The sequence below is a fragment of the Arachis hypogaea genome, chromosome 19 (genome assembly GCF_003086295.3).
Source record: "Arachis hypogaea cultivar Tifrunner chromosome 19, arahy.Tifrunner.gnm2.J5K5, whole genome shotgun sequence".
NCBI lineage: Eukaryota > Viridiplantae > Streptophyta > Magnoliopsida > Fabales > Fabaceae > Arachis > Arachis hypogaea.
Genome location: NC_092054.1, coordinates 82,027,186 through 82,052,537, shown reverse-complemented (window position 1 = coordinate 82,052,537; position 25,352 = coordinate 82,027,186). Strand labels below are relative to the sequence as shown.

The following is a 25,352-nucleotide window of genomic DNA, read 5'->3' as shown; positions in this document are numbered from 1 at the left end:
ACACACCAAGTGGGCCCCGGAAGTGGATTTATGCATCAATTACTTACTTCTGTAAACCCTAGTAGCTAGTTTATTATAAATAGGACCTCCTACTATTGTATTAGACATCTTTGGACGCCTGGTTCTTAGATCAGAGAGGCTGGCCATTTGACCATGCCTGGACCTTTCACTTATGTATTTTTAACGGTAGAGTTTCTACACTCCCTAGATTAAGGTGTGGAGCTCTGCTGTTCCTCAAAGATTAATGCAAAGTACTACTGTTTTCTATTCAATTCATCTTGTTTCGCTTCTAAGATATTCATTCGCAGTTCAACCTGAATGTGATGAACGTGACAATCATCATCATTCCCTATGAACGCGTGCCTGACAACCACTTCCGTTCTACCTTCGACTGAATGAGTATCTCTTAGATCTCTTAATCAGAATCTTCGTGGCGTAAGCTAGAATGATGGCAGCATTCAAGAGAATCCAGAAAGTCTAAACCTTGTCTGTGGTATTCCGAGTAGGATTCAATGATTGAATGACTGTGACGAGCTTCAAACTCGCGATTGTTGGGCGTTAGTGACGGACGCAAAAGGAGGGTGAATCATATTCCAGCATGATCGAGAACCGACAGATGATTAGCCGTGCTGTGACAGAGCATGTGAGCATATTTTTCACTGAGAGGAGGGGATGTAGCCACTGACAACGGTGATGCCCTTGCATAAAGCCAGCCATGGAAAGGAGTAAGACTGATTGGATGAAGATAGCAGGAAAGCAGAGGTTCAGAGGAACGAAAAGCATCTCCATTCGCTTATCTGAAATTCCTACCAATGATTTACATAAGTACCTCTATCCCTATTCTATTAATTATTATTCGAAAACACCATTATCAATTTATATCTGCCTGACTGAGATTTGCAAGGTGACCATAGCTTGCTTCATACCAATAATCTCCGTGGGATTGGACCCTTACTCACGTAAGGTATTACTTGGACGACCCAGTGCACTTGCTGGTTAGTTACACGGAGTTGTGAACCATGGTCTTGGCATCATGTTTTTGGCGCCATTTCCAGGGAAAGAAAGAGCAATGAATTTTACATAATTAAAGTGTAATCACGATTCCGCGTACCAAGTTTTTGGCGCCGTTGCCGGGGATTGTTCGAGTATGGACAACTGACGGTTCATCTTGTTGCTCAGATTAGGTAATTTTCTTTTTGTTTTCTTTTCAAAAAATTTTTCAAAAATATTTCAAAATTTTCTCCTTTGTTTTCGAAAAAAATAAAAATAAAAATAAAAATAAAAATGTTTTCAAAAATGTATTTGTCTTCAGAATTTTTAAGAATGAATTCTAGTGTTTCATGAAGCATGTTGAAGCCTGGCTGGCTGCAAAGCCATGTCTAATTCCTTTGGGAATGAGTATGTTGGGCGTGTCATGTCTGAGTTACATACTAAAGCTTGGCTGGCTATTCAGCCATGCCTGACCCTTTGATTGGAGCTTTAGAGCATAAGATTCCTGGAATTCATATTAAAAATTTTTGAATCCTTATTTTTCTCTTTTCTAAATAATTTTCGAAAAAAAAAATCCAAAAAAATTAGAAAATCATAAAAAAATCAAAAACATTTTTTGTGTTTCTTGTTTGAGTCATGAGTCATGTCATATGTTTGGTGTCAATTGCATGTGCATCTTGCATTTTTCGAAAATTCATGCATTCATAGTGTTCTTCATGATCTTCAAGTTGTTCTTGGTAAGTCTTCTTGCTTGATCTTTGCATTTGCATGTTTTGTGTCTTTTCTTATTTTTCATATGCATTCTTGAATTCTTAGTGTCTAAGCATTAAAGAATTCTAAGTTTGGTGTCTTGCATGTTTTCTTTGCATTAAAAATTTTTCAAAATTGTGTCTATGATGTTCATCTTGACATTCATAGTGTTCTTGGTGTTCATCTTGACATTCATAGCATTCTTGCATGCATCACATGTTTTGATCTAAAAATTTCATGCATTGCATCTCTTTAGTGTTTTTCTCTCTCATCATAAAAATTTCAAAAAATCAAAAAAAATATCTTTCCCTTTTTCTCTCATCAAATTCGAAAATTTGGATTGACTTTTTCAAAAATTTTTAAAATCAAATTGTTTCTCATGAGTCAAATCAAATTTTCAATTTGAAAATCTTATCTTTTTCAAAATCTTTTTCAAAAATCAAATCTTTTTCAAATTTCTTAGTTATTTTCGAAAATTTCAAAAATATTTTTCAAAAATCTTTTTTCTTATTTTTATATCAAATTTTCGAAAATAACATAATCAATTAATGTTTTGATTCAAAAATTTGAAGTTTGTTACTTGCTTGTTAAGAAAGATTCAAACTTTAAGTTCTAGAATCATATCTTGTGATTTCTTATGAATCAAGTCATTAATTGAGATTTTAAAAAATCAAATCTTTTTCAAAACTAATTTCTAAAATATCTTCTTATCTTACCTTTTTCAAAAAGTTGGTTTCAAAATATCTTTTCTAACCTCCTAACTTCTTATCTTTTCAAAAATTTGTTTCAATTAACTAACTAAATTTTTGTTTGTTTCTTAACTTTTTCAAAACTACCTAACTAACTCTCTCTCTCTAATTTTCAAAAATATATTCCCTCTTTTTCAAAAATTTCTTTTTAATTAACTAATTATTCTTATTTTTATTTTTGATTTTAAAAATTTTCGAAAAATACTAACAATTTTCAAAAACCATTTTCGAAAATCACTAACTCTTTTTCAAAAATATTTTTCGAAAATTCTCCCTCTCTCATCTCATTCAATTTATTTATTCATCTACTAACATCTCATCTCACATCTCTACCCTCCTCACAGTTGTGTTTCTTCCATTCCATTACATTCTTTATCTCCCACTTTTCTTTCACTCACAAAGGAATCCCTATACTGTGGTATAAAGGATCCATATTATTATTATTATTTTTTCTGTGCCCTCTTCTTTGTCATATGAGCAGGAGCAAGGACAAGAATATTCTTGTTGAAGCAGATCCAGAACCTGAGAGGACTCTGAAGAAAAAATTAAGAGAAGTTAAATTACAACAATCCAGAGATAACCTTTCAGAAATTTTCGAACAGGAACAGGAGATGGCAGCCGAAAATAATAATAATATAAGGAAGATGCTTGGTGACTTTACTGCACCTAATTCCAATTTACATGGAAGAAGCATCTCCATTCCTGCCATTGGAGCAAACAACTTTGAGCTGAAACCTCAATTAGTTTCTCTGATGCAGCAGAACTGCAAGTTTCATGGACTTCCATCTGAAGATCCTTTTCAGTTCTTAACTGAATTCTTGCAGATATGTGATACTGTTAAGACTAATGGAGTAGATCCTGAAGTCTACAAGCTCATGCTTTTCCCTTTTGTTGTAAGAGACAGAGCTAGATTATGGTTGGATTCTCAACCCAAAGACAGCCTGAACTCTTGGGATAAGCTGGTCACGGCTTTCTTAGCCAAGTACTTTCCTCCTCAAAAGCTGAGCAAGCTTAGAGCTGATGTTCAAACCTTCAGACAGAAAGAAGGTGAATCCCTCTATGAAGCTTGGGAAAGATACAAACAGTTGACCAAAAAGTGTCCTTCTGACATGCTTTCAGAATGGACCATCCTGGATATATTCTATGATGGTTTATCTGAGCTATCAAAAATGTCACTGGACACTTCTGCAGGTGGATCCATTCACCTAAAGAAAATGCCTGCAGAAGCTCAAGAACTCATTGACATGGTTGCTAATAACCAGTTCATGTACACTTCTGAAAGGAATCCTGTGAGTAATGGGACGCCTATGAAGAAGGGAGTTCTTGAAGTTGATACTCTGAATGCCATATTGGCTCAGAATAAAATATTGACTCAGCAAGTCAATATGATCTCTCAAAGTCTGCATGGAATGCAAGCTACATCCAACAGTACTCAAGAGGCTTCTTACGAAGAAGAAGCTTATGATCCTGAGAACCCTGCAATAGCAGAGGTGAATTACTTAGGTGAACCTTATGGAAACACCTATAACTCATCATGGAGAAATCATCCAAATTTCTCATGGAAGGATCAAAAGCCTCAACAAGGCTTTAATAATGGTAGAAGAAACAGGTTCAACAATAATAAACCTTATCCATCATCCACTCAGCAACAGACCGAGAACTCTGAACAAAATACTTCTAATTTAACAAACTTAGTCTCTGATCTGTCCAAGGCCACTGTGAGTTTCATGAATGAAACAAGGTCTTCCATTAGAAATTTAGAAGCACAAGTGGGCCAGCTGAGTAAAAGGATCACTGAAATCCCTCCCAGTACTCTCCCAAGCAATACAGAAGAGAATCCAAAAGGAGAGTGCAAGGCCATTGACATAAGCAAAATGGCCGAACCCAATGAGGGAGAGGAGGACGTGAATCCCAAGGAGGAAGACCTCCTGGGACGTCCAGTGACCAATAAGGAGCTTCCCTCTGAGGAACCAAAGGAATCTGAGACTCATCTAGAGACCATAGAGATTCCATTGAACCTCCTTATGCCCTTCATGAGCTCTGATGAGTATTCCTCTTCTGAAGAGAATGAGGATGTTACTGAAGAGCAAACTACCAAGTTTCTTGGTGCAATCATGAAGCTAAATGCCAAATTATTTGGCATTGATACTTGGGAAGTTGAACCTCCCTTGTTCATCAATGAACTAAGTGATCTGGATCAACTGACATTGCCTCAGAAGAGACAGGATCCTGGAAAGTTCATAATACCCTGTACCATAGGCACCATGATCTTTAAGGCTCTATGTGACCTTGGTTCAGGAATAAACCTCATGCCCCTCTCTGTAATAGAGAAACTGGGAATCTATGGGGTGCAAGCTGCTAAAATCTCATTAGAGATGGCAGACAGTTCAAGAAAACAGGCTTATGGACAAGTAGAGGACGTGTTAGTAAAGGTTGAAGGCCTTTACATCCCTGCTGATTTCATAGTCCTGGATACTAGAAAGGAAGAGGATGAATCCATCATCCTAGGAAGACCTTTCCTAGCCACAGCAAGAGCTGTGATTGATGTTGACAGAGGTGAAATAGTCCTTCAATGGAATGAGGACTCGTGTTTAAAACTCAAGGATCTCCCTCTGCAACCATGGAGAGGAAGCACGAAAAGCTTCTCTCAAAGCAGAGTCAACCCAAGCCCCCACAGTCAAACTCTAAGTTTAGTGTTGGGAGGCCACAACCAAACTCTAAGTTTGGTGTTGAACTCCCATATCCAAACTCTAAGTTTGGTGTTGGAGAGTCTCAACAATGCTCTGAACATCTGTGAGGCTCCATGAGAGCCCACTGTCAAGCTATTGACATTAAAGAAGCGCTTGTTGGGAGGCAACCCAATGTTTATTTATCTAACTCTATTATTCTTGTTTTTCATGTTTTCTTAGGTTCATGATCATGTGGAGTCACAAAATAAATATAAAAATTGAAAACGGAATCAAAAACAGCAGAAGAAAATCACACCCTGGAGGAGCATCTGCCTGGCATTCAACGCCAGAACAGAGCATGGTTCTGGCGCTGAACGCCCAAAATGGGCAGCTTCTGGGCGCTGAACGCCAGAACAGGCATGGTTCTGGCGTTCAACGCCAGAAATGGCACACAAATGGGCGTTGAACGCCCAAAATGGCCACCAACCTGGCGCTGAACGCCCAGAGTTGTGTGCAAGGGCATTTTACATGCCTAAATTGGTGCAGGGATGTAAATGCCTTGACACCTCAGGATCTGTGGACCCCACAGGATCATCTCAGGATCTGTGGACCCCACAGGATCCCCACCTACCTCATCATCTCTCTTTCCATTCATGATCATCCCTTCTGTTTTCCATTTACCACTCACATCCATACACCCACTACCTTCAAAATTCAACATCTCTCTCCCACCCAATCCCACCCATATGGCCGAATACACACATCCATCCATCTCCTCCATATCTTCTTCTTCTTCTATTCTTTCTTCTTTTGCTCGAGGGCGAGCAACATTCTAAGTTTGGTGTGGTAAAAGCATAGCTTTTTTGTTTTTTCCATAACCATTGATGGCACCTAAGGCCAGAGAAACCTCTAGAAAGAGGAAAGGGAAGACAAAAGCTTCCATCAAGGGTCTATAGCTCAGTGGTAGAACATTTGACTGCAAATCAAGAGATCCCTGAGATACCTCAGGGGATACATTTTCTTCCACACAATTATTGGAAGCAACTAAGGGTGGAACATCAAGAGCACTCCATCATCCTTCATGAAATCAGAGAAGATCTAAAAGCAATGAAGGAGGAGCAACAAAGGCAAGGAAGAGACATAGAAGAGCTCAAGGACATCATTTGTTCCTCAAGAAGGAAACGCCACCATCACTAAGGTGGATTCATTCCTTGTTCTTATTTCTTCTATTTTTTCGTTTCTATATTATGTGCTTATCTGTGTTTATGTCTTCATTACATGATCATTAGTAGTAGTAACTATGTCTTAAAGTTATGAATGTCCTATGAATCCATCACCTCTCTTAAATAAAAACTGTTTTAATTCAAAAGAACAAGAAGTACATGAGTTTTGAATTTATCCTTGAACTTAGTTTAATTATATTGATGTGGTGACAATGCTTCTTGTTTTCTGAATGAATGCTTGAACAGTGCATATGTCTTTTGAAGTTGTTGTTTAAGAATGTTAAATATGTTGGCTCTTGAAAGAATGATGACTAGGAGACATGTTATTTGATAATCTGAAAAATCATAAAAATGATTCTTGAAGCAAGAAAAAGCAGCAAAGAACAAAGCTTGCAGAAAAAAAAAGGCGAAAAAAAAATAGAAAGAAAAAGAAAAAGCAAGCAGAAAAAGCCAAAGCTCTTAAAACCAAGAGGCAAGAGCAAAAAGCCAATAACCCTTAAAACCAAAAGGCAAAGGAAATAAAAAGGATCCCGAAGGCTTTGAGCATCAGTGGATAGGAGGGCCTAAAGGAATAAAATCCTGGTCTAAGCGGCTAAACCAAGCTGTCCCTAACCATGTGCTTGTGGCGTGTAGGTGTCAAGTGAAAACTTGAGACTGAGCGGTTAAAGTCAAGGACCAAAGCAAAAAAAAAGAGTGTGCTTAAGAACCCTGGACACCTCTAATTGGGGACTTTAGCAAAGCTGAGTCACAATCTGAAAAGGTTCACCCAAATATGTGTCTGTGGCATTTATGTATCCGGTGGTAATACTGGAAAAAAAAAGTGCTTAGGGCCACGGCCAAGACTCATAAAGAAGCTGTGTTCAAGAATCATCATACTGAACTACGAGAATCAATAACACTATCTGAACTCTGAGTTCCTATAGATGCCAATCATTCTGAACCTCAATGGATAAAGTGAGATGCCAAAACTATTCAAGAGGCAAAAAGCTACAAGTCCCGCTCATCTGATTGGAGCTATGTTTCATTGATAGTTTGGAATTTATAGTATATTCCATTCTTTTTATCCTATTTTGATTTTCAGTTGCTTGTGGACAAGCAACAATTTGAGTTTGGTGTTGTGATGAGCGGATAATTTATACGCTTTTTGACATTGTTTTTAGTATATTTTTAGTAGAATCTAGTTACTTTTAGGGATGTTTTTAATAGATTTTATGTTAAATTCACATTTATGGACTTTACTATGAGTTTGTGTGTTTTTCTGTGATTTCAGGTATTTTCTGGCTGAAATTGAGGGACTTGAGCAAAAATTAGATTCAGAGGTTGAAGAAGGACTGCTGATGCTGTTGGATTCTGACCTCCCTGCACTCAAAGTAAATTTTCTGGAGCTACAGAACTCGAAATGGCACACTTCCAATTGCGTTGGAAAGTAGACATCCAGGGCTTTCCAGAAATATATAATAGTCCATACTTTGGCCAAGAATAGACGACGCAAACTGGCGTTCAACGCCAGCTCTCTGCCCAATTCTGGCGTCCAACGCCAGAAAAGGATCCAAAACCAGAGTTGAACGCCAGAAATGGATCAAAACCTGGCGTTCAACTCCACAAATGGCCTCTGCACGTGGAAAGTTAAAGCTCAGCCCAAGCACACACCAAGTGGGCCCCGGAAATGGATTTATGCATCAATTACTTACTTCTGTAAACCCTAGTAGCTAGTTTATTATAAATAGGACCTCCTACTATTGTATTAGACATCTTTGGATGCCTGGTTCTTAGATCAGAGGGGCTGGCCATTTGACCATGCCTAGACCTTTCACTTATGTATTTTTAACGGTAGAGTTTCTACACTCCATAGATTAAGGTGTGGAGCTCTGCTGTTCCTCAAAGATTAATGCAAAGTACTACTGTTTTCTATTCAATTCATCTTGTTTCGCTTCTAAGATATTCATTCGCACTTCAACCTGAATGTGATGAACGTGACAATCATCATCATTCCCTATGAACGCGTGCCTGACAACCACTTCCGTTCTACCTTCGACTGAATGAGTATCTCTTAGATCTCTTAATCAGAATCTTTGTGGCGTAAGCTAGAATGATGGCAGCATTCAAGAGAATCCGAAAAGTCTAAACCTTGTCTGTGGTATTCCGAGTAGGATTCAATGATTGAATGACTGTGACGAGCTTCAAACTCGCGATTGTTGGGCGTTAGTGACAGACGCAAAAGTAGGGTGAATCCTATTCCAGCATGATCGAGAACCGACAGATGATTAGCCGTGCTATGACAAAGCATGTGAGCATATTTTTCACTGAGAGGAGGGGATGTAGCCACTGACAACGGTGATGCCCTTGCATAAAGCCAGCCATGGAAAGGAGTAAGACTGATTGGATGAAGATAGCAGGAAAGCAGAGGTTCAGAGGAACGAAAAGCATCTCCATTCGCTTATCTGAAACTCCTACCAATGATTTACATAAGTACCTCTATCCCTATTCTATTAATTATTATTCGAAAATACCATTATCAATTTATATCTGCCTGACTGAGATTTGCAAGGTGACCATAGCTTGCTTCATACCAACAATCTCCGTGGGATTCGACCCTTACTCACGTAAGGTATTACTTGGACGACCCAGTGCACTTGCTAGTTAGTTACACGGAGTTGTGAACCATGGTCTTGGCATCATGTTTTTGGCGCCATTTCCAAGGAAAGAAAGAGCAATGAATTTTACATAATTAAAGTGTAATCACGATTCCGCGTACCAGTTAGCGAGAGCGATGATGATGAAAAGATTGTTAATAAGAATGATGATGGTTATGAGATGATAAAGAGGATGATGATGATTATGAGATTGTTAATGAGAATGATAATTGTTCATGCCCTAGGTCGAGCTGTAGGACCCGGGCTGATCGAAGACAAGTCGACCGACTTCTTTAGGTCAGGATTACCCGACCTCCTCTCAAGGAGCTCGACCAGAATGCTATAAGGAGCCCAAGCGGGCCTAAATAAAGGAACATAGCCCAATCTAAAGGCAGCCAAAGCCTAAAAAGACAAGGGTGATTTTCCTTAAAGATAAGATAACTAACATATCTTATCTAGAAAGGTCAGCCTACACTACTATAAATACACTGGAGCACCCATGTATAACTCATACTATGATTCCACTAAAAACCTGCTTAAAGCCCATACTAACTTAAGCATCGGAGTATCTTGCAGGTACCACCACCCTCCGGTGATCAAGAATCAGCAGCACCACCAGGTTCAACAAGTCGGACATGTCTGCTCCGGCCACCACCACAGATCTCACCCGAGATCGACCTACATTTTCATGTAGCCCTCGGAATATTAGCGCCGTTGCTGGGGAACCTGGAAGTCATCCCATCACCATGGCAGACAACCTTGACAACGACCACGACTCCGGATTGGAGGAGAAAACTCCGCATAAGAACGCGGACACCACACCAAAGGATACACCTCAACCAAACAAAGACAAGAATTCGCCAAACACGGAAATCATGGAGGCCCTACAAGCTCAACAAGATCACCTCAAACAGCTCGAAAAAGAGGCCGAACATCAACGAAAAGCCAAAAGAAACCTCTAGAGAGAAACTAGGCGATGCCGAGAGTTAGAGGACAAACTCCTAAAACTCGAAGCCGAGCTGAAAACCAAAACCATCCAAGCCGGTCGCGATAACACCTCCCACAAGGATCAAGACCCCTTCATCAAGGAAATCATGAAAGCTATGGTTCCAAAGGATTTTAAAGCTCCCGACATGACCCCCATACGATGGTACCTCTGATCCCAGCCATCATCTTAGCAATTTCAGAAGTAGAATGTATCTCACTGACGCCTCAGATGCTACTCAATGCAAAGCCTTCCCGACTACTTTAACAAAGACAGTAATTAAGTGGTTTGACAATCTGCCCCCTAGATCCATCACAAGTTTTGATGACTTAGCCAAGAAATTTCTTGCCAGATTTTTCATCCAAAAAGACAAAGCCAAACACGCCCCAAGCTTATTAGGGATCAAGCAAGGAGATCGGGAGAATCATCGCAATTACATGGAAAGATTCAGCAAAGTGTGTCTGGACATACAGGATTTGCCAACAGAAGCCGCCATCATGGGTCTCATCAATGGCCTGCATGAAGGACCTTTTAGTCACTCCATATCAAAGAAACATCCTACGTCTCTGAATGAAGTACATGAATGAGCAGAGAAGTGTATCAACATGGAGGAAAACTCTCGTCTAGGAGAGACCTCAAAATTTGGATTTTCCTACCCCTCTCGGGACAAGGATAAAGAGTCTAAGAAAACAGAAGATCAACATGGAGAGAAGATTAAAAAATACCACAATTACACCCCTCTTCGGGTGTCTCTCGTGGAAGTTTACCGAGAAGTATGCCACACTGAGAAGATTCCACCGCCTCGATCAATCAAAAGCAAAAGAGGAGGTGGAAATCGAACATAATATTGTGAATATCATCGAATCTACAGACATCCCACCAACGAGTGCTTCGACTTAAAAAATATCATAGAAAAATTGGTAAGAGATGGGAGACTAGATCAGTACTTAGCTAGCAAGACGGATGAGCCCAGTAAACGAAGAAGGGATGAAGAGGTCGGACGAACTGAACGACTATCTCTCACCCTGCAGAGACATGTCCACATGATAAATGGAGGATTTACAGGGGGGAATCTCCAAATCATCTCGCAAGAGACACCTTAAGGAGATATATCATGTCGAGGGAGGGGAAGGAGCACCCGACCTCTCTACTGTTACTTTCACCAAAGAGGACGTGGCGGGCATCATCCCGGGACATGACGATCCCATGGTCAACACTGTCATATTGGCCAACGCTAATCTCCACCGCACACTGGTGGACCAAGGAAGCTCGGCAGATATCTTGTTTAAATCCGCCTTCGGCAAACTCGGCCTACAGTAAAAAGAGCTCAGAGCATATCCAAACAGCTTGTTTGGACTAGGAGACACTCCAATCCAACCACTGGGATACATCTCACTACACACATCTTTCGGAAAAGGAATCCGATCGAGGACACTCAACATAGACTACATCGTAGTCGACGTCGGCTCAGCCTACAACGCCTTGATAGGTCGGACAATGCTAAATCAGCTCGCTGCGGTAGTTTTAACTCCACATCTATGCATGAAATTTCCAACTTCAGAAGGGATCGCCACGATAAAAGGAGACCAGAAAACCGCACAACGGTGTTACAACGAAAGTCTGAACCTTAGAGGCAAAGGAGAAGAAATCAACACTATCGAACTCGGGGGAGTTCGAGGTCGGGAAGAGCTTCGTCCACAACCAGAGGGCAAGATCGAGGAAGTCCAGATCGGGAACATTCCAGATAAGACAACAAATATTGGGGCGACTTTGAAAGGAGACATGAAGGAATCTCTGATACAGTTCCTAAGAGATAATGTCGACCTCTTTGCATGGAAGGCCGCAGACATGCCGGGCATAAATCCCAAACTAATGCGCCATAAACTGGCAGTATATCCAGGATCTCGGCCAGTACAACAGAAGCGTCGGAAGCTCGGACCAGAGAGATCCCAAGCTGTGGAAGAACAGGTACAAGCGCTACTAGAGGCAGGATTCATAAGAGAAGTCAAGTACCCACTATGGCTGGCCACCGCTGTATTGGTGAAAAAATCAAATGGGAAATGGCGAATGTGTACTGATTACACCGACCTCAATAAAGCATATCCAAAAGATCCCTATCCACTTCCAAGCATAGACACTCTAGTGGATGCCTCCTCTGGATATAAATACATTTCCTTCATGGATGCTTATTCAGGATATAATCAAATCCCGATGTACCCACCTGATCAAGAAAAGACCTCATTCCTAACACCAAAAGCAAATTACTGTTATGTCGTCATGCCATTCGGTCTCAAAAATGTAGGAGCTACCTACCAAATATTAATGAATAAAATCTTCGCAGATCATATCGGGAAACTCATGGAGGTATATATAGACGACATGTTGATAAAAACACGTAGTGAGGAATCATTGCTATCTGACTGAGACCAAAGTGTTCGACACAATCAGAAAGTATGGCATGCGACTTAATCCCGCAAAATGTACCTTTGCAGTAGAAGCCGGCAAATTCCTGGGGTTCATGCCAACACAACAAGGAATTGAGGCGAACCCGGATAAATGCCGAGCTATACTCGACATGAAAAGTATGACTTGTGTTAAAGAAGTGCAACAACTCAACGGAAGACTGGCAGCCTTGTCCAGATTTTTAGTCAGATCGGCCATAAGATCTCTTCCCTTTTACGCCACATTAAGGAAGGAAAAGAAGTTTCAATGGACCACAGAGTGCGAGCAAGCCTTCCAGGATTTCAAAAAATTCCTGGGACAACCACCCATTCTTACTTGGCCATGGGAAAGAGAAGCACTCATATTATACCTCGTAGTGGGAAGTCGGGCAATAGCCTCAGCACTGGTCAGAGAAGACGAGAATGGGCAACAACCCATCTACTTCATCAGCAAAGCCCTACAAGGGGCCGAACTGAATTGTCAAAAGATAGAGAAGTTTGCCTATGCTCTCATACTAACTTCTCGATGACTTTGCTCATATTTTCAAGCTCACACCATCAAGGTTTAGACTAATCAGCCCATAAAAGGCATTCTTCAGAAGACAGACTTAGTTGGAAGAATTCTACAGTGGGCAGTCGAACTATCTGAGTTTGATCTTCAGTATGAAGCTCGAATGGCCATCAAGACTCAATATTTGGCCGATTTCATCGCTGAATACACTGACACCCCGGGAACTCCTATAAAATGAAATCTCTATGTAGACGGCTCTTCAAACAAAACCAGGAGTGGGCCAGGTGTGATAATAGAAAGCGATCAAGGAACCCAAATCGAACTCTCCTTGAAATTCGAGTTTCCTGCTTCCAATAACCAGGCCGAGTATGAGGCACTATTGGCTGGTTTGAAGCTGGCTAAGGAGTTTGGAGCTCAAAGGCTTATTATCTTCAGCGATTCACAAGTAGTACAGTGAAAGGTAGTACAGTGAAGCTTTGACAACAACGAACTCATCTTAATCCGAAATTATATCGGAACAAGTTGACCAGGAGAGGGGAAGCTAGCAGCTAACTGGAAAAGACCCTACCGAGTTACAGAGGTACTAGGAAAAGGTTACTACAGGGTGTTCGAACTCGAAGTGCGAGAGCTACCGAGGTCGTGGCATGCCTGCAACCTAAGAAGGTACTATAGTTAGGAGGTAATAAAAATCTTAGGTCAAGGTGCACTCTTTTTCCTGAAAAGGTTTTTTAATGAGGTACCAAGCCAAGATCTGAAAAATTGCCTGACTTAAAAGGGAAAACACCCACATGTATATATTTTATTTGCCTATATGTCTACTTTCTATTAGAATAAAACTTTTCAGATTCTCTACAAAGTTTTTCTACCAAGGTGTATTAATCTGAACGCAAAAATTCATCGCCTGATTACAAAGCTACAGGTCGGCAAGGTGAAAACCAAATTCACTGCCCAACCACGATGAAAATCGAATTCATTGTCGGAATTTCTACAAAGGTCGGCAAAGTGAGAACCAAACTCATCGTCCGACTTCGCCAAAATCGGCAAGATAAAAAAGCAATAAAAATAGATTAATACAAAAAATTATAAAAAGTAATTCATAGAAAAAGGCTCGACGGGGTCTGAGAAAAATAGATTGCTAAAAATAACTTGGGAAGGACCGGCATGACGAAGCCGGACCAATCCCAAAGCAACAAAAAGTTATAAAAAGTAATCCATAGAAAAAGGCCCGATGAGGTTTGAGAAAAAATAGATTGCTAAAAATAACTTGGGAAGCACCGGCATGAAGAAGCCGGACCAATCCCCCCAAAACGAAAAAGTTATAAAAAGTAATCCATACAAAGAGACCCGATGAGGTCTGAGAAAAAATAGATTACTAAAAATAACTTGGGAAGGACCCGCATGAAGAAGCCGGACCAATCCCCCCAAAACGACAAAGTTATAAAAAATAATCCATACAAAGAGGCCTGACGAGGTCTGAGAAAAAATGGATTGCTAGAAAAAACTCGGAATGGACCGACATGAAAAAGTTGGACCAGACTGATCAAAGCAACAAAGTTATAAAAAGTAATCCACAGAAAGAGGCCTGGCCAGCCCTTATCAAAAATGGATTATTAAAAATAACTTAGAAAGGATCGACACGAAGAAGTCGGCCCAAGCCGATTAAAGCGACAGAGTTATAAAAAGTAAACCCATAAAAAGAAACCCGGCGAGATCCAACTAAAAAAGGGATTACTAAAAATAACTCGGGAAGGACCGGCATGACGAAGCTGGACCAATCCCCAAAGCAACAAAAGGCGTGCATTAGAAAGGACACAGCTCGTCCCAGAATGCCATGACCTCGCAGAAGTTATCAAGAATTATTCTAAAAGGGTTCCATGAGAACAATAGCAAGTCATCAGCTAGCCTCGAAAAGCAGGAAGCAAACAAAAAAGGCCATCAAAAGAAGTCGGACAGTAAAATCCAACACTGTAAAGATTCGTGGAAGCAGCAAAGGTTGCAAACAAACATACCAAAAAGTTACTACAATAAAAAATCAGAAGGCCACCAGAAGGTCAACCTCAGAAGTTCAAAAGCATTTGTTTCTCCTAAATAAAGTTGCTAAGAAAAGCAACTACAATGTCAAGGCCACACTAAGGGCTCAATTATAATAAAGTAGAGCTTAAAAAAGCCCACAGACCGGGCTGTACAAAATATATCAAGAAAGTCACAAGGATTCCAAGTTCTCCTCAGGAGCAGCACTCTGAGTGGTTGAAGGAGGAACAGTCTTTATAGGAATCGCATCTACAGTTTCTTCCTCTCGATTCAGAATTTGGACATCAGGGTCAGACTCAGGATGGCCGACCTCAGCAGCAGCCGAAGAAGCCGGCACAGCAATAGCTTTAGCTGACGGCTCAGGGCGAGGACCATCCTCCTCATCCTCATCCGGGGCTGGCACAATCTTACCATTCTCAACAACATTATCCAAACTAAAAAGACTCAAGTCGAGCTCGGGAGCAAGAACCCGGACCTGAGATTTTAGGTTCTCATATGCGTCAGTCACACTACCCACAAGATGGCTCTGAAGCTCAGCATAATCAGCATAGGCCAACTCAAGTCTCTCCCTGACCTCCAGCAACTTGCCGTAAGTGGTAGTGTAACTCTCCTTCGACCTCTTGGCCATCTCCTCGGCCAAATTCGCAGCTGCCTCAGCCTTGGTAGCCCGAGACTTTTCCTTCTCTAAATCCAGCTCCAGCTTAATAACTCTGGCATCCAACTCGTCCTTCAACCCCTTAATCCTGTCATACTCCGACTTGGCTTCCAGCATAAACGCCTTCGTCGCATGGACGGGAGAGTCTTGAATTGAGCGAAACAAAGCCACACCCACGTGCGCCGAAGAACTGAAGATTGATGGTTTAGAAGTTATAGTAAACTCTCGTTGCAAGTATAGTTACTAAACCAAGCAATCAACCTTTCTTACAAACGTTTTGGTTGTCACAAGTAACAAACTCCTTTAAAATTGATAACCGAAGTATTTAAACCTCGGGTCGTCTTCTCAAGGAATTGCAGGGAAGTATGTTCTTATTATTGGTTATGAGTCTTGTAAATTGGGGGTTTTGAAAGTAAGGGAGCAGTATGTTAAATGATAAGAAGAATAAAATAAATAAATAACTATAAAATAAACTCTTGGCAAGTTATGAGGATTGGAAGTCCTATCCTAGTTATCCTTATCAATTGTGATGAGAATTGGATTTTTCTCCCACATTGTTAACCTCTAACTATGAAGGTAAGTTAAGCGGATGAATTAATTTTTGAATCCTCAAGTCCTAGTCTTTCCTTGGGGAAAGGCTACAGTTATTAGATCTCGAATTAATTCTTGAAGAATTCCAATTTTCAATCAACAAGGAGTTTGATAACTCAAGTGTCTCCAATTTATCAATTCATCAATTAAAACCAAGAATATAAAAAGCTAAACAAAAATCATAAATCTGAAATACCTCAAATTGCATTAATAAAAGAAATCAAATCTAACATGGAAGTTCATAAATTAAATTAGAAAAATAAATAAAAGAAACATTGAACCTGTGATCGCAAAAGATGAAATAATCATAAACTGAAAAGAATCCTAATTCTAAATCCTAAGAGAGAGGAGAGAACCTCTCTCTAAAAACTACATCTAATCCTAAAATTGTGAATTTGAAAGCTTATTTATGAATGGATGCATTCCCCCACTTTATAGCCTCTAATCTGTGTGTTTTGGGCTGAAAACTGGGTCAAAAACAGCCCAGAAATTGCCCCTTGCATTTTCTGGTATGTACTGGTCGCGGAAAAGTGAGGCGGAGGCGTCATCCACGCGTTCACGCGGATTGCAATTCACATATGCGACGCGGGCGCGTCACCTAAATTCAGGGCAGCTATGGTAAATTATATATCGTTGCGAAGCCCCAGACGTTAGCTTTCTAACGCAACTAGAATCATCTCATTTGGATCTCTATAGCTCAAGTTATGATCGATTTAGTACCAAGAGGTCAGGCTGTACAGCTTTAGCAGTTCCTTCATTTTCTTGTATTCCTTCCACTTTTGCATGCTTCTTTTCCATCCTCCAAGCCATTCCTACCCTGTAATCTCTGAAAATACTTAACACACATATCAAGGCATCTAATGGTAATAAGAAAGGATTAATAATTGGTAATTTAAAGCCAGAGAAGCATGTTTTCAATCATAGCACAAAATCAGGAAGGAAAATATAAAACATGCGATTAGTATGAATAAATGGGTAAAGAGTTGATAAAAATCACTCAATTAAGCATAAGATAAACCTTAAAATAGTGGTTTATCAACCTCCCCACACTTAAACATTAGCATGTCCTCATGCTAAGCTCAAGAGAAGCTATAAAAGTGAAGAGGAATGGTAGGATGTATGAAATGCAACCTATCTGTATGAATGCAACTATATGCAGAATGTTTCTACCTACTTGGTGAAAAGTAAATAAATCTTTCAAGAACATACATGAACTGGATTTCACTAATTTAAATCATAAAAAAAATGAAGTACAAATAAACTTGCAAGAGAAAATAGCTCATGAAAGCTGGGAACAAGGAATTAAGCATCGAACCCTCACTGGTAATGTATACACTCTAATCACTCAGGTGTTTAAGTTTCGATCTCTCATTTCTCTACTAACCTTGCTTTCTAAGGCTTGCTTTTCTTCTACCAATCAACAAAAATTTGATGCACAAATACACATATCAAGAGGACTTTTAAGGGTTGTAATGGGGTTAGGGTCAAGGTAGGATTGTATTTGGCCAAGTGGACTAAAATCTGAATCCTTAATTAACTTAAACTTTCCACCTAACTTTAGACAATCCATGTAATCATAATACCACCTCTAACTATCCATTAAGCATGTTTTCCACATATTCATGCATTCTAATTTCAAGTACAGTACATATGCATTGCTTTCACCATTTACTTTGGGGCATTTTATCCCCTTTTTATTTATTTGCTCTTTTTCTTTTTCTTTTTCTCTTTTTTTTTTGTTTATTATTATTTTTTTTTTCAATGCATATGATTAAATTATTGAATGTATGAATATGTCCTAAACATTTCTTTCATATTTTCATAAAGATATACAATGCCCAATTCTTAAACCAAACGTTTCCAAACCCACTTTTCCCACACTTAAACCATAAGCACTCTCACTAGTCTAAGCTAACCAAGGATTCAAATTAAGGACATTATTGTTTTCTGCTTAGAGTTAATGATGTGCTAAAGTAAAGAACAAAGGGGTAAAATAGGCTCAAAATTGGTTTGCAAAGATTAATGAAAAGGGTAAGGCCATATGGGTATGTAAGCTCAGTGAAACAAAGGCCTCAATCATGTAAGTGTATGCATACATTAAACTATGGAAATATAGAATTAAGCAAGAAAAAGATCACAATTTTAGAGAGAAAAACACACACCAAAAATAAAATATTGGTTGGTAAAATGCAACCAATTCAAATAGGCTCAAAAATCTCACAGGTTTTGTGTGTTTGAGCTCTAAACCATGTTCCAGTATAATATTTCTTCAAACAAGTGTAAGATTAAATTTTATTCAAATTAGTGAAATGCTCTTAAAAGGTTTCTTGAAAAAGAAAATATTACTTCAACCAAGTGGTAAAATATGCACAAAATCAAATAATCATGCAATCAAACATGCAAATGCAACAACTAACAAGGAAAATAAACCATTGGTGTTGAAATAAAAGAGTAACTAACCCATGGAGATCGATATCGACCTCCCCACACTTAAAGGTTGCACCGTCCTCGGTGCATACTAAGATGTTCAAGTGGACGGGGGTTGTGGTTCCTCAGCTGGGGCTCTTTTTGTTCCTTTCCTTGCCGGTGGTTTGGGAGTAGCTTTCTCTTTACCTTTCTTGGTGGCCATCCTGAAAAGGGAAAAAAGAAAGGAATTTTTAAAGCTAAGGGTTAGAGCAAAGAAGAGAGCGGGAAAGGTGGTAATCAATGCACAATAAAGAAGAATGACGTTAACACATGGTCATGACTACATGTGAAAAGTTCATTAATGGAAATATAGCAAGTGCATGTAATGACAATTAAATGCAAGATATTTATTGGCATGTTGGCAAAGGCATGAGTAGCATAGATCAAGCATTCAATGTCTAAGTTAGATTACCAAGTCTTTCACACTAACAACATGTTTGTAATAATAATTATATTTAATTAATAAAATATAAAAAAGGGTTTTGTGAAAAGCAAGCATTTAGAGTAGTAGAATAAAAGAAATCTAAAAATAGTGCACAATGCCATATGGGCTTTTTCACAAACACATAGCAAGCATGGTAAATAAGCTATTGAAAGTATTAAATTGAACATGCAAGCAACCCTTTAAAAAGTAATATATAATTGTCAAACCATTTTAATAATCCACAAAAATATAGAAAATAATGACCCAAATAAATTTCGAACACCAATGAAAATAATGCAATGAATGAATGTATGCAAATAAATTAAATAAAATGAAAGTGAAAAGGGATGAGAAGTTAAAAAGATGAAGAAAAAGAAAGTAAAAAAGGAGAGAGAAAGAAGAAAAGATAGAAGAAATTAGAAAAGAAAAGATGAGATAATTGGCGCTGATCTGGATAAGTTGTGCGTCGCTTTTGACACGGACGCGTGGGTCACGCGTTCGCGCGGATAGCGCTTCTATGAAATGACGCGGACGCGTCATCCACACGGTCGCGTGGATCGATCTGTGCCATTAGCGCGAGGGCAGCCTCGCGGTCGTGCAACTCTCTGTTTGGAGCTCATATTGCCAAATATCTGAGGTGACGCGTTCGCGTGGGTGACGCGGTCGGGTGAATGGCCATATTTGCAAAATGACGTGTTCGCGTGGGGCACGCGTTCGCGTGGTAAGGCTTGTGCTTCTAGCATCGTTCCAGCCCCATTCCAGCCTAACTTGCTGCCAAACACCCGTTTACGTCGATTTTACAGGGCCACGTGTTCGCGTGGGTGACGCAGACACGTGGGAGGCATTTTTCCACATGACGCGGACGCGACAGCGACGCAGTCGCGTGGATCAATTTGTGCCAAAGGCACGCCTCTAGCCACGCTTTTGCGTGACTCTCTGTTCAATCTTGTGTTCTTCCCAACACACTGGTGATGCGGACGCGTCGCGTGCGATTTTCTCTCTTTCGCCCGGTCGCGTGAGCCATGCGACCGCGTCACTTCTCGCTGGTCATCTCCTCAATTTCTTGTGTTCCTTCCAGTTTTGCAAGCTTCCTTTCCAATCTCCAACTCATTCATGCCCTATAAAGCCTGAAACACTTAACACACAGATCACGGCATCGAATGGAATAAAGGAGAATTAAAATACGTAATTAAAAGTCTCTAAGAAGCAAGTTTTCAATCATGTAATAATTTTAGGAAGGAAATATAAATGCATGCTAATCATATGAATAAGTGGGTAAAGATCATGATAAAAACCACTCAATTAAGCATAAGATAAACCATAAAATAGTGGTTTATCAACCGCAAAAAGTGACGTGGCAGAAATTGGCGAGTCAAGAATTGTTGTAAGATATGCGTTGCAAGTATAGTTCTTAACCAACCAGAATTCCGCTTATCAATTTAGAAGGCTGTCACAAAAATTAAAATTAAAATACTGGGAGTATGAATCCCAGGTCGTCTCCCAACGAGTTGCAGAAAGGTGTGCTATTTTATTAATCAGATATTTTCAAAATGGTTTGAGTTGAATAAACAGGAAATTAAATTAGAGAAATTAAATAATTTAAATAAAAGCCTTGACTGGGAGTAGATTAGTTGGAAGCCCTATTCTTGTTGAAGTACTCTCAATATTAATTGATAATTGAAGGTTGTTCTGTTTAGTTATCCCTTACTAGGTAAGGGAAAGTCAAACAAGTTGGAATGCTGTTTCTATTCACAAGTTCCAATCCGCTCAATTGAAAAGGATTAGTGTCAGTGACTAGAGAGCATCCCAACAATAAACCTAATTACAATTTTTCTTTTAAGCATCCCAACTCAAGGGTTCCTTTCAATCAACTCCCCATCAAGTTAGGGAACTACTCGCTCATTGTGAATGTAGAACTCATAACATAGAAAAGGGAATTAAAGAAAGACATGATAAATAAAACTCAAAGGAATCAATTAAAAATAAAAGTAATTCTTGTATTAATAAATTCTAAAATAATCCAATAGTAAAATTGAGTAAATTAAAGGACATGGAAGAGTAAAGCCAAGTAAAGAAAACGAACTAGAATGACGAAGTCTTGATGAGGTAATAACTCTTCTCAATATCCCAATGCAAAAAGCAATAGAAATAAAATCCTATGAACTATGAATGTGTAGAGAGAAAACCTAGAAGAGGAGTAAAACTAGATCTAAAAACTAAAATTGTGCAGAATGAATGTTGTTTTTTGGTTTCTGCATGTTCTCTGGCTCTAGTCTGCTTTTCCGGGCCGAGAACTGGGTCAAAGTAGGGCCCAAAATTGCCCCCAGCGAATTCTGCAGATTATGCAGATCGCGCACGTCACGCGATCGCGTCATTCATGCGGCCGCGTCATTCGACGTTTTGTCCTGCTACGTGAGCGCGTTGTCCACGCCTCCACGTCACTTGTGCTATTCCAATCCGCGTGGTCGTGTGAGCCATGCAGCCGCGTCACTGCGATTTCCTCTCTTTCGCGCGGTCGCGTGAGCCATGCAACCGCGTCACTTCTCGCTGGTCATCTCCTCAATTTCTTGTGTTCCTTCCAATTTTGCAAGATTCCTTTCCAATCTCCAACTCATTCATGCCCTATAAAGCCTGAAACACTTAACACACAGATCACGGCATCGAATGGAATAAAGGAGAATTAAAATACGTAATTAAAAGTCTCTAAAAAGCAAGTTTTCAATCATGTAATAATTTTAGGAAGGAAATATAAATACATGCTAATCATATGAATAAGTGGGTAAAGATCATGATAAAACCACACAATTAAACACATTATAAATCAGAAAATAGTGGTTTATCAACTTCCCCACACTTAAACATTAGCATGTCCTCATGCTTAGTTGAAGGAGATAAAATAAATGAGTAGGAACATGTAAAACTTATGCAATGCAATGCAACCTATATATGTGAATGCAACTATATGATTCTTGTCTACTTGATCAATAGTAAATAAGCTCTTCAAAACAATTACAAATCAAATTCCACTAATTCAATTCTCATACAGTAAGAACAGATAAAAATGCAAGAAGGTAGCTCATGAAAGCAGGGAACATAGAATTTTAAGCATTCAACCCTCACTAATAATGTATGTACGCTCTAATCTCTCTAGTGTATAGGGCAATCACTCTCTCCTTCTCTAATCATGCTCTCTAATTTTTGTTCTTCTCCTAATCAATCAACAACATTTAATATACCAATGCAAACATCATGAGCTCTTTTCAAGGTTGTAATGGGGCCAAGGTAATGGTAAGGATACATATATGGCTAAGTAAGCTTGTAAACTGAATCTTTAATTAACCCAAGCTTTAACATAACATATATATATTCTATATAACTTTATAATTCATACCTAGCTACCCAGAATTTCTCTTTCACATTCCATACTCATGTATCCACTTTTTATCTTAATTTTATCATACATGCATTGATCTTTGAATTCTTAACTTAACATTGGGGTAATTTTGTCCCCTTATTTATTTGTTGAATATTTTTTATTTTTTTTTTTTCAACATAAACATAAAAATAAACATAGCTTATCAATGCACATAGATTTTCGATTCTTATAGTTTCACATGAGTAGGTGTCCAAATTCTCATTATATTATCATGATACATTCTCTTATTATCTTTTGTTCCCACAATTTCCCATACTTAATTAGCATACACAATTCTATCTTAATCTAACCAAAAATTCAGTTTGGGATATATAATTGTTTTTCCGCTTAAGGCTAGTAATGTGCTAAAATATAGAACAAATGGGATTTAAAGGCTCAAAGTGGCTAACAAAGGTAATTGAAAGGGTAGGTTTAATTTGGATAAGTGAGTTTAAACAAATAATGGCCTCAATCATATGCAAGCATACAAATATAATAAACATTGGACATATAGGATGAAACAAAATATAGATTACAATCATAGAGAAGTAAACACACAAGAATAAAATAATTATGGTTAAATAATGTAACCATGCATAAAGGTTCAAATCTCACAGGTTGTGTGTTCTTTAGCTCAAAAATCATATTCCAAATACAACTTCAAGCAAAGTTAACATAAAAGTTTTAATTAAAATTAGTGAAATTTTGTTCCAAAAATAGGGTCTTAGAAGAAACTTATTGTCTTTTCAATCAAGTAGAACATGCATGCAACTAATCTATTACTATGCAATTTATCCTATTCTACAAAAGAAAAACTAACTAAATATCCTAATTTATTGGTGTTTAGGGAAGAGAAATTACCTCCGGAAGTCAGGTACTGACCGACCTCCCCACACTTAAGGCTTTGCACCGTCCTCGGTGCCATCTGTCAAAAACAAAGGTGGGCTGGTAGCAGTATCTCCACAGTCGGGGCCATCATGGCTTCCTGTGCTGGTAAAGGAAGTGGAATCCGGGGTGTCTGAGTCCTTGAATTTTCCCATAGTTAGCTCCTTGAGGTATGTGAATCGGCGCTTGTTACGGTGCTCTCTCATCTTAGCTTTGTGTTCCTGCCGATCCAACCTTTCGAGTATCTGATGGAGCAGTTGGTCTGTTGTAGGTGCTTATGGTGTTGAAGAAGGAATATCTTCAACCGATTTAGTAGGATGGCTTGTGGCGGCTGGTGGAGGTCTAATGTATTTCCCGTTAGGGACATACTGATCATCCCGTGGAAGCATGGCTTTGGTGTCCCCAGCTCTGTAGGAGACTCCGGTTGCTGAGACAAGATCTGAGACCAAGGCGGGAAAAGGTAAGTTTCCCGCAATTTGTACGTGTCCCATGGCATTCCGGATGTGTCTCGGTAGATTCAGAGGTTGGTCTGTAAGGATGCACCATAGTAGGACGGCCATGTCCGCAGTGAAGGAGGACTCGTGAGTGCTCAGAAAGACATAATGGGACATGATCTGTGCCCATACGCGAGCCTCCAAGGTAAGTGTTGAAGCCGATATTCCCTTAGGGCGGGTACGATGGTATCCGTAGATCCAACGGCTGCCAAGTAGTGCGATAACTCTGAAAACGGCGTCCCAGTCAAATTGGTACATCTGGCGCTTGAGTGCGGCTTCTTGAAAGGCGTCCAATCCTTCTGGAACAGGGGGAAGACCTAGAGCTCTTTGAATGGCCTCTTCTGTAATGGGGACTTGCTTCTGACGGACAAAGACAGACTGCAGGGTTGGCAGGTAAAAATTGGAGTAGAACTCGACAATCCAAGAATGATTGACCTGCCTCGGCTGTCTCTGTAGGAAACCCCATTGTCTTTGTGCAATTTGCGGCTCAACAAAGGTAGCAATATGGTTTGGGAGGAGAAGAAGGTATTCGTTCTTGTAGCTCCTTTCTGCCAGGATGGGGAACATCTGCTCACAGTAGCGATTGGGAAATCGCGCAGTGTCCTTTGTTGGGAAGGCTTTTTCTTTATCATCAACCTTTATAATCCTCTTAGTTCTTTTTGTTGAGGGTTTAACCGCAGTTGAAGAGGGTTTTGCCACTAATGCTCTTTTTGTTCCTCTCCTCGCTGTTGATTTGGGAGTAGCTTTCTCTTTGTCTTTCTTGGTGGCCATCCTGAAAAAAGGGAAGAAAGAGTAAATTAAATTTAAAGAGATAGAGCAAGGAAGAGGATTGTATGAATGATAATCAATGCACGGCAAAGAGTATGTCATTAACACATGGTCATGACTACATGTGAAAAGTTCAACAATGGAAAAATAACAAGTGCAGTTGAGGACAATTAAATGCAAGGGGTTTATTGGCATGCATGCAAAAGCATGAGTAGCATAGATCAAGCATTTAATTAGTCAAATTCGTTATCACTCCTAACAAACTAGCCATCACGTTTGTATTGACAATTATTTTCAACGAATAAAATATGAAAGGGATTTTGTGAAAAACAAGCATTTAATAGTAGAATAGAATAACGTAGAAAAATGCATAATGCTATATTGGCCTTTTCACAAACACATAGCATGCATGGTAAATAAGGTATAGAAAGTATTAAAGTGAACATGCAAGCAACCCTTTAAAAAGGTAATATATAATTTCCAAACAATTTTACAACGATCCACAAGCATATAATGAGAAATAATGACTCAATTAAATTTCCAACACCAAGTAAAAAGGAAAAAGAAAGAAAAAAAGAAAATATGGATAATTGATGCAAGGGCATTTTGGCCAGTTTCACTGACCTTTTCTTTACTGTTTTTAGGGTAGTTTCATGCATTTTCTTAGAAAAT

The 25,352-nt window shown here is 39.3% G+C and overlaps 1 non-coding gene across 1 annotated transcript; it reads right to left on the bottom strand.

Moving 5' to 3' along the window:
• Nucleotides 1-3,496: 3,496 nt before the first annotated feature.
• On the bottom strand, nucleotides 3,497-3,604 carry LOC112780719 (small nucleolar RNA R71). The gene has a single exon (XR_003191536.1). It is a non-coding gene; the product is annotated as a small nucleolar RNA R71 (small nucleolar RNA).
• Nucleotides 3,605-25,352: the final 21,748 nt, after the last annotated feature.